This window comes from Triturus cristatus, chromosome 7 (genome assembly GCF_964204655.1).
Source record: "Triturus cristatus chromosome 7, aTriCri1.1, whole genome shotgun sequence".
In the NCBI taxonomy this organism is placed as follows: domain Eukaryota; kingdom Metazoa; phylum Chordata; class Amphibia; order Caudata; family Salamandridae; genus Triturus; species Triturus cristatus.
The window spans coordinates 1,618,398,342-1,618,407,748 of NC_140590.1; the positions used below are offsets into that span (position 1 = coordinate 1,618,398,342).

Consider the following 9,407-nt stretch of genomic DNA (forward strand, 5'->3'; position numbering starts at 1 on the left):
GGAGTATTGAAGCAACTGGCATACAGATCCAGCCATCTGCAGGCCCCCTACGGCCGATTGCCGCCTACTCACCCCCCAGGCAAGCTAAGCCCAAAGGACTTGGATGCTTTATTGGACCCCCGCATCCCAACATTAATTCCCCGCATCCCAACATTAATTGGCGGAGACCTAAATGCCAAGCACCAGTGCTGGATTCAACATCAACAAGTCTACTGGAGTAGTCTTTCTGGATGTAGCCAAAGCATTTGACCGAGTATGGCACGAGGGACTGCTTTACAAACTTATCAAGCTCAAGTTTCCAAGCTACCTGATTAAACTGCTGTCTAGCTACTTGTCAAAACTGACCTTTCACGTGGCGGTACGAGATGAATGCTCAACGTCACGCCCAATCCTTGCTGGAGTACCTCAGGGATCAATCCTAGGACCATTCCTCTTTAATATTTTCACAAACGACATCCCCACGGACCTAAAGAAGACTGATCTAGCTCTTTACGCCGATGATGTTGCAGTCCTCTCCCAATCCTTCAGCGAAAAGGAAGTGGCTAAGAACCTTGAGACATCACTCAGCAGACTCTCCGAATGGTACAGCGACTGGCAGATTACCCTGAACACAAGCAAAACCACAGCAACATTATTCACCAGGAAGCTGAACAGAAAACACCCACCGATCCTCCTCAATGGGGATGAGATCAAATGGGAAAACATCAGCTCCTACTTGGGGGTGACTCTGGACTCTAAACTCATATGGAGAAACCACATAGACAAGACCTGCCAGAAAGCAGCAACAAAACTGTCTGCATCATACCCACTCCTGAAGACCAAGTCGATGCCCTTGCAGAACAAGGTTCGAGTAATCACCGCAATAATTCGACCAACCATGACGTACGCTTCACCAGTTTGGAGTGGCTGCCGCCCGCAGCATCAGAAAGACCTGCAGAGACTACAGAGCAGGGCCTTACGGATTGCAGCAGGTGCTCCAATCTTCACAAGAACAGCAGACCTCCACAGAGACCTAGGCGTTGAGATGTTGGACGACCATCTCCGCAAACTCAACCGGACATTCTACAAAGGATTGGATCAAAAAGAGAACCCACTGATCAGGAAACTTGCAGACATTTCTACAACCCCATTTGACCGCTACCCGAGGCCCATCGAAGCGCTAACCTTGTGAAACTGAAACAGCAACACAGCATCCAAAAACTCATCACTGCCTGAGGGCCAATCGCCCCGGCAGGTACCCAAAACTCATCACTGTCAGAAGGCAACCGCCGCGGCAGCCATCAAAAGCTCATCACCGCCAGAAGACATTTGGCAGACTAATATAAGACTCTGCGATAAAACTTGCTGACACTTCCGCAAACCAAATTGACCGCAACCCGCGGCCTATCACAGCGTTGACCTTGTGATCCAACTTCAACTGTGACAAAGCGTCACACATCAATAAGACAACCTAAACAGCGACTAAAAAACTCAAAGTGAATGTGGAGTAATGAGGCTATCGCCTCGGTATCCAAAAACTCACCACTGTCAGATGGACTCTGACAGACGAAAACAAGAGAAACGGATGGGATCATCTACCAAAATAGAGCAGTGGAGTCGCTGAATGGAGACCAGCTGAAGTTAATGCCCCAGCTCCATTTGTCCTGGCCCCACCACCGAAGTTGTTGAATGTGCCAAAAAACAACATGGAACAGACCCTGCACTGTGACATGCACATTTACTTGTCCATCTGCCTTACATTGCAAAGCAATGCTCGTTTGAGGCATCAAAAGAGCCTGCATGTTTGTTTAAAATGTGTAAAACTGACTTTCTAAGTATGTACATATGTGTACCTATTTACACATATACACACACCCAAAATCAGATTTAAACACACATACACACACCCATATACTCTAAATTACCTTTTGCAGCACCAATGTACTGTGGCCCAGAGTGTCTCCTCTGAAACTCAGTCATTAAAACGCTACGGAATGAAACAAGAGTATTTATTATAATTGAATGTGTCGGGATAGACAGTGAAATCCAGGACTGTCTAGGGAACTCTAGCTACCCTATCATAAGGAAAGGGGTTAGAAAGTAACCAGAAAAAGACAGAGTCGAGGGCGGACTGCGACGCACTCGACAGTGGGGTAAAGGAATGATCAGGGGGCCAACACTAGTGTTGGTGGGGTAAGGTAGAGAATAAGCAAAGGACACGACAGTAAACGAGTGGCACCACAGAGAGGACTCTCGAGAAGGGCGAAGCTGGCAGCCAAGGAAAGGGCACCACAGCACAGTAACCGGTTAACGAAAGCAACTCACGGGGCTCAGTGACAGGCCTTTCGGCAGCTCCTCCTCTCGGGCTGCAGGCTCCAGAACACACTCCCGTCCGATTTGCAGCGCGTGCCACTCATACTTAAAACAGGAGCATTCCTCTTACCCAGAGTATTAATGGCCCGCCCAATATCACCAACAAACTACCCCAAAACCACTCTGACCTGTGACCGAAGACCTCCACAGAGACACGGGGTAAGTAAGATGGCGATACAGGAGGAGAAGCCTGGGAGAGACGGTGACGTAAAAGCACGTGACTTGCTCTGCTCTATCCGCACCCCTTTGGTGCACAAGTAATGGAAATAGACATAGGACTGAGGTACTCTGGAATGCATTGAAATAGAAAACGGACTATTGAAAACCGAGGGGTATAGTCAAGGAAATTATAGCTAGGCGCGTCTCGTGTCAGAAAGCGGGTTATTAAAATAGAAAACAGACAAATGGAGAAAAGAAAGCATGTTGAATATAACATAGACAAGCGCTCGCAATTACGTTGTTCTCTTTCCTCTTTTAGAGCTGTCCCAGTTGGACTGGCTCGCGAGACGTCCCAGTTGGACTGACTCGCATGACTGGTTTCTTTGGCCCCATAAAGATAAGATGCGCAGTCTTACGCCAGGCGAGACCTAAACATGGGAAAATCAAGCCACCATAAATGTGTGTTTGTTCTCCATCAGGGTCTGTAGCTCTGGATACCAAAAACAGCCTCAACATTAATGACTAACAGTTAAACAACCAACATCCAGCACGGGTTCTCATTTGTGATTTATTGTGGCACCTAGAATCGGTTAGAACTCTGTAGTAAATTATACAAAACAGACCGTCAGCCAGTTTGATTTCCACAATACACAACATTCCAGTGTTTATAGAGCCCCATTTTAGGAATCAATGGATTTCCTAGATGCTTCCAAAATAATGCTTTTGGTCCACAACATTAGCAAACCTACCTAAATTTGCTGGGAGGACAAATGTATAATTTACCACATACAACTATTACAATAAATCCTGCTTGAATGCACCGATGTGACTGACCCCTTCATTTTTGGCTGTGCTGGAAAGCCACCTGCCACTGCCTGGACAGCACCCACCCACACAAATTATTGTTCTGGTGCCTCAACATTGCTAAATCTCTTAACAACCAAAGATTCCAAGTCAAAGTTCAAAATTGAATACACCAAAAGAAATACTGATGACTATCTTGTGTCACAGCACTAAAAGCTGTAATCCTACATCTAGTTTAACTTTTTCTGTTAACTCTCAGAATATACAAATCTTTTTATTAACTTTTGCATCATACTGCATATACGGGTGATAGATAAATATTGTACTCAATACAGTGTAGATAAACAATTTGAAGGCATGAGTAAGTGAAACGTTTCCCCGACTCTTTATTTACCCCCCCCACAATCGACTTAAGCTAAGAAACTCACATGCGTAATACTGATCCTGTTACCCTTTTCCTGTTTGATCTTTAGAATCCTCAGAAACCCCTCCAAACCACTCATACTTTCCCCCATTTTTTGGGCATCCCCTCCGTTGGTACACAGGCCTGCTCTGCTCTCTGACACCAGTCTATGTCAGAAATCCAATCTCCTAAGGACTCGGGTTCTATCATGCACGGGGTATAGTTCGCTTGGCCACTCAGGCCGCCAGTGTCACCCAGATGTTCCGATACTTAGGCCTAGGTTCTTCTCCCGATATATTCAGTAGGAGCGCTTTTATATTCATCAGAATTGTGATAGACGTTACTTGAGTCAACACCTCAGTCAAAACAACAACAAAGTACTCAGGAGCTGCACAAATAATGGTCCCTAAATGTCTCACATTTCTAGGAGAATTTCTCAAAATAAAATTCTGATTTATAGGAAGTATGGCCTAACCCACCCAAAAAGCAGCATGCGTCTCGAGTCATAGGTTAGGATTGTTACCAATGTGGATTGCAACCCTGATGAGCAGAGGAGCCCTTAAGGAGTCCGGGGTGGATGTGCAAACACTGTCTGATGTGGATCGTCAACCGATGAAAACAGAAGGGAAGTGAGGAAAGTAAAATTACCTACGTCTAACAGCTTTATTTTTGTCTCAGTATGTTCAGTTTAAAAAGAGAGGAATGTTTCAGCACAGGGGAGAGCGACTTATTTAGGTCCCAATTCTAGCCCAAACATTCAGTAAGCTTTTTCAGAACTTTACTACCCTCAGCACAAAGAGCACTGTATGGGGTGAACAAAAAATAATATACAAAACCAATAAAATCCTTAAGTGTTTTAGCAATACACCACGTCGTGGAACCCCATGACAGGATATTAATGCCACTTTACTTGGAGGTCAGATAGGACAATGGACCTAAATTAATCCACCCCGTGACTGCCAAGCACACCCAACTTGTAAGTAGAGACCGATGAGGAAGCATGTCAACTTTGGGGTGGGTGAGGGCTCACGCCCTATAAATAGGATTTTTAAAGCAATTTTCTCAGTAGAAATTTGGCAGACATTTAGAGCCCACTGTATGAACAGTTACTGAATACCACACTGGTTGTATTGACTGACTTGGGAGGATGTGCTCAGGAATTTCTCTCCACTCCCACCATCCCACTGATATTGGATACTCCCAAAGTAAGACATCCCTCATTACATCCAAAATATTTGAAGCATTGCAGAAAGCCCCCATACAAGAACTTTGTACTTCCATTCCTCAAAGAGTTTGAGTACTAATCGCATCCCAGACTTGCAGGCAACCACATTACGATTCTAAACCAAACTAAGTCAGTTAATAACACATTATCAGCGCCTTAAGACCACATGTTACAAAAGTGTAGTGATTAATATTTAGTCATCTTCTTGGGTGTTCAAAACAAAGTTGTAGACTACTTCATCATCCATCTTTCAAAAATAATTCAAAGCAATTTCTAGGAGGGTCATGTGACTGCAGCTCGCTTAAGCTTTAGTTTCCATCCTAATTTATTATTTTCAACACTGCTGCTGTCCAAGTTACTTATTGGTGACTACCTTTTCAATAACCCAAGATACCCCAATGCTACCAATCCATGTTATTCCAAACCCGTCTATACCATTCTCTACCACCAAAGTAGTAGCATCACTTTGGTTGTAAATTCTGTTAGGGCCCCAACTGCTAACAATCCCATTCATCCTAAAGTCTATACTCCAATGATTATCTGCCAGCCCCAAAACTGTACAGCCCCCCCCCCCAACACTCACCCACATCAATAATCTGAGTTCTGTTGGGATATGCCCAAAGCCAAATTGTAATGGTACTAACACACATTTACAGCCTTTTGGGGTTAGCCACAAACTAGAAATATCACCCCCACAAACAATCTCCAGTAAACTGGAGTTGCAAGACTCCTTCAAAGGCTAAGCACCCTAATAACTCTTAATCTCTACAAGTAAATCTAGGGTGTACCACTACTCACATGCATTGTTTAAATTACTGATAATGAACACCCGTTCAAGAGTAAACTCCATCACTATTCTATTGTGTGCTGTGTTGTCCAAACATTAGCCTAACTGCTTACACAATTAGTTTAAGCCTCTCTACGCTGCTCTTATAACCCACAGCAGAATTTCAGTTGATAGGTAACCAAACCTTTTGTCAAAATGGCATTTAAGTTGAGCAATCCATTGAAGATTTACTGAGGTACCAACAAAGATACAGTCCAACTAATTCCTCTTCATTCCAGACCTTGCTGGATGCCCCAAATGTCCACAGCCATATAGTACATCAACCGATTATCCTGAACTTGTTTGTCTTCTAACATACTTTAAGGCTTTAGTACCAACAGCCTATGTCCTTTTATGCCACCATACACCAAAGATGACCCACCAACACAACTGCCAGGAATCTAGCCCCACTAAACTGGGTGATCTAGAGCTGCCCTTATGCAACCGATTTAACAGCTCATTGCTCCATTTATCCTACTACAGTCTATTAGCCCCACACTACCAAACATGCAGTCCCATGAAGTCTGGGAACTCAAATGCTGCAACACTCCCTTTTTAATGAGTTTGATGTGGGATTGTACAGACACCAAAATCGGCATTATCCACATTAATATAAAACATTATGGGGGATTAACTTTCCCCAAAAAATGCATTCCGGCAATTCATTTTTGGGACAATACTCAAAAGCTGCTTTCCCTTCTACTCTAAGATAGAGGACAGGCGACATTTCAACAGAAATGCAACGAACATTATTCTACTGTTGAGTACCTCTTCTCGAATTATTCAAATTATTCTTGTGATGCTCACGCAGCAAAAGAGGCTAAATGCCATTAGGAGTTGTGTGTTTTTGCCACATGGAAAGGACTGTGAAATCACAAGGAATCCAATGTGACCACTATCAACGCGTATGAGTAAGTGGAACGTATGTATCTATAATGCAGAATGCGTTATGGCAATGGCTTACTACTAATTTGCAGTGTACAGTAGCTGAAAGTTGGCTGAGAGAGTTAAATGTTTGCTCCTGACATCAGGGAGATCTGCAAATTACGAGATTAACTTTTTGTAAAGGAAACCCAGCCGGTCATCCTTCCAAGGTCGGGAATGACAACCCTTTAATTACAGCCTGTAGAATCGAACAAACAGAGGAATTTTGCTCTGCGAGTTATTTGTTATGCTACTATTTAATGCTCATTTCCCCAAGCACAACTTAATTTTGTAATCCTCTCCCTGTTATTCTGGATAAACTGGGGTGGCGTGTGTCCCTTAAAACACAGCCACTGTCATACCACGACATGCAGGGTACCAACGCACGTCACTTAACACCTCTATGCCCTCCTGCCACGCTTATGTTACTAATGGTGCAACTATTTAATACAATAAGATAAATGTACAACACATCTGTGCCAATTTCCTCAGTATTTGACAAAACTTGAGAGATAACCAAGTACCTCTATTAATATATTAATTTACGATTCGATTCAGTAATCTGTATTTCGGTTTAGAAAAACCATAACAGATGCATAATAACATTCATACATTTTGTATAATAAAACAATTAAAAATGAACATTACATTGGTACCGCCTTAACGGGAGCATTTACTTGTTATAACCTTTAGTTCAGGACAAAAGGCCTTGAAAATATATATACAATACAATAAATGACACCTAATAATAAAAAGATAAAAAAATTATTAAAAAAGAGGCCGCCCAGTACCAGATGATTATGTGGGGCATTGTCTTGTTTGACATTGATATTCTAGACTACAATCTAATTGATCATTACTACTCACATTTTATATTAAAAAACAATTATGTATCTTCTCACAACATGTATCACGTGGTTAGTAAGTAATAAAATCAGTAACTGTCTGAGGCGAGAGGAGGGAAGCAGTTTAAGCATATTAATTTAAACCTTGCACTGGTGGAGTCAAAGCCCTGGGAACCCCAACGCGAGAGCTGCTGGGCTGATAAAACATCCCCAAAAAGTGCAACTAGCCCATCATTCTAATACATGCTTCGGCGGAAAGGCCTTTTATTATTTTAAGAGTTCCTGAGAAATGTACAAGCATCCACTGCTGTACCCTACCCCTTATTCTGTATATTGACAGGCTTGTCTACATATCAAAAGCGGTTGCCTACTTATTATCTGACTCACTGCAGGAATACTCACGCCAAAAGCTACACTTTTTGCTTTACATATGCCGAGGTGCACAAATCTGCCACAGCTGCAGTCCAATTATTATATTCACTTAAACACTTTTAGGACTCATCGCAAAGATGTAGGCCCGTTTGGAAATAAGGTTATGCGCTGGGGTCCATCTAAAGCTGTGGCTAACAGAACCGCCTCTTAAACATTGCCAGGTGCATCAATTTCTCTCAACGGTAGCCCTTCACTCTCAGCAATACTGGAGAGCCTGCAAACCACAGATGCGAGTACCTACCCTAGCCGAACATTCTATTGCACCACTGAAATGGTTACATATGCGAAAACCTACTATCTTAATTTTAGGCATTGGTGAAACACCAAAATACCATAAAATATAAAGAAGATTACACATTATAAAAATTGAGAGGTTGCCTGCTAACCACCAAGGAGACCACCACTCCATAATTATTGAGAATTGCTGATTACACTATTAATCTATATACGGAATATATATCCAAGATATGAAGCCACGCATAGGCTTGCAGACACTTACTTACACGTAACTATTACTGGGTTGGATACATAGCACAAATCAATATTTAATCACCCGCCCTGACATTCCATAGTGCTGGTGAGCCCATGCATACGAGAACTAGAACCCCGTTACCCCAAGTCTTGGAACGTTCAGTCGTCCCACTCTTCCATTCTAAGGGGTCACTCTCAGTGATTATTCCACTACTATGTACTGAACTGTATACCCACACAAGCCCCAACCTCATCGTTTTACCTCCCCCCCATGACAGGCATCAGTGCCCACTTCCTATCACATCCAGAAGCGTTGGTACAACCCAACATTCAGACCACCCCTTACTCCATTCAGCGAACCTCTGTCTTTCACCTCCAATCCACTGAACCCCACGACCCAAAGCCAAGTGTACAACCCCAGTACCTGCCGCCACTCCCCCGCCCCGCGGCCTCCGCTTCCTGCCGGCCTCACACAGACAATAAGGCGGAGCCACACACAGCTCAGCCGACAGCCACAAGGACCACAGTGAGGCCGGACGGAAGTTTTCCCGTACGCCATTTTTCCCACGTCGAGCGCCAATAGCGCCATATTGTGATTGGATGAAGTCACGGGCTTGGATAATATTTGGGCTCAAGGCCGAGCCACAGGTCAATTTATGTTGCGGAAAATATACAACAGGCAGTAGGAGATGTCACAAACGTAGATCGGACACCGGTAGCGGTAGAATACGCGGACTCCAGAGCCTGGCCTCGTCCGTTGACCTTGCCAACCAGCAAGGCCACCAATAGAAAGTAAAAGAAGACAGGCCCGGGCCAACCTTCCAGCTGTGTCTGCTGATTGTTTTTCCACAGCGAGTGGTAATACGATTTCGCGAAATAAAAGCAACTAAAATGCTATAGAGTGGCGGATTGCTTCTATGCGCTATTGTACGAGCATGATCTCAGTTTTAATAAAACATTGCTACA

General features: G+C 43.6%; 1 protein-coding gene across 6 annotated transcripts in view; it reads right to left on the reverse strand.

The window, feature by feature from the left end:
• Positions 1–2,602, reverse strand: part of CSNK2A1 (casein kinase 2 alpha 1) — a 125,232-nt gene extending 122,630 nt beyond the window's left edge. For 2 of the 6 annotated variants that reach the window (XM_085619556.1, XM_085619552.1), the window contains exon 1: positions 2,481–2,602. The gene's annotated coding sequence lies outside the window, so the exon portion shown is untranslated. Of the gene's footprint in view, positions 1–2,304 lie in introns of all 6 variants that reach the window. The other 4 variants (XM_085619557.1, XM_085619553.1, XM_085619554.1 and 1 more) reach the window with 4 other exon arrangements.
• Between the last annotated feature and the right edge of the window lie 6,805 nt (positions 2,603–9,407).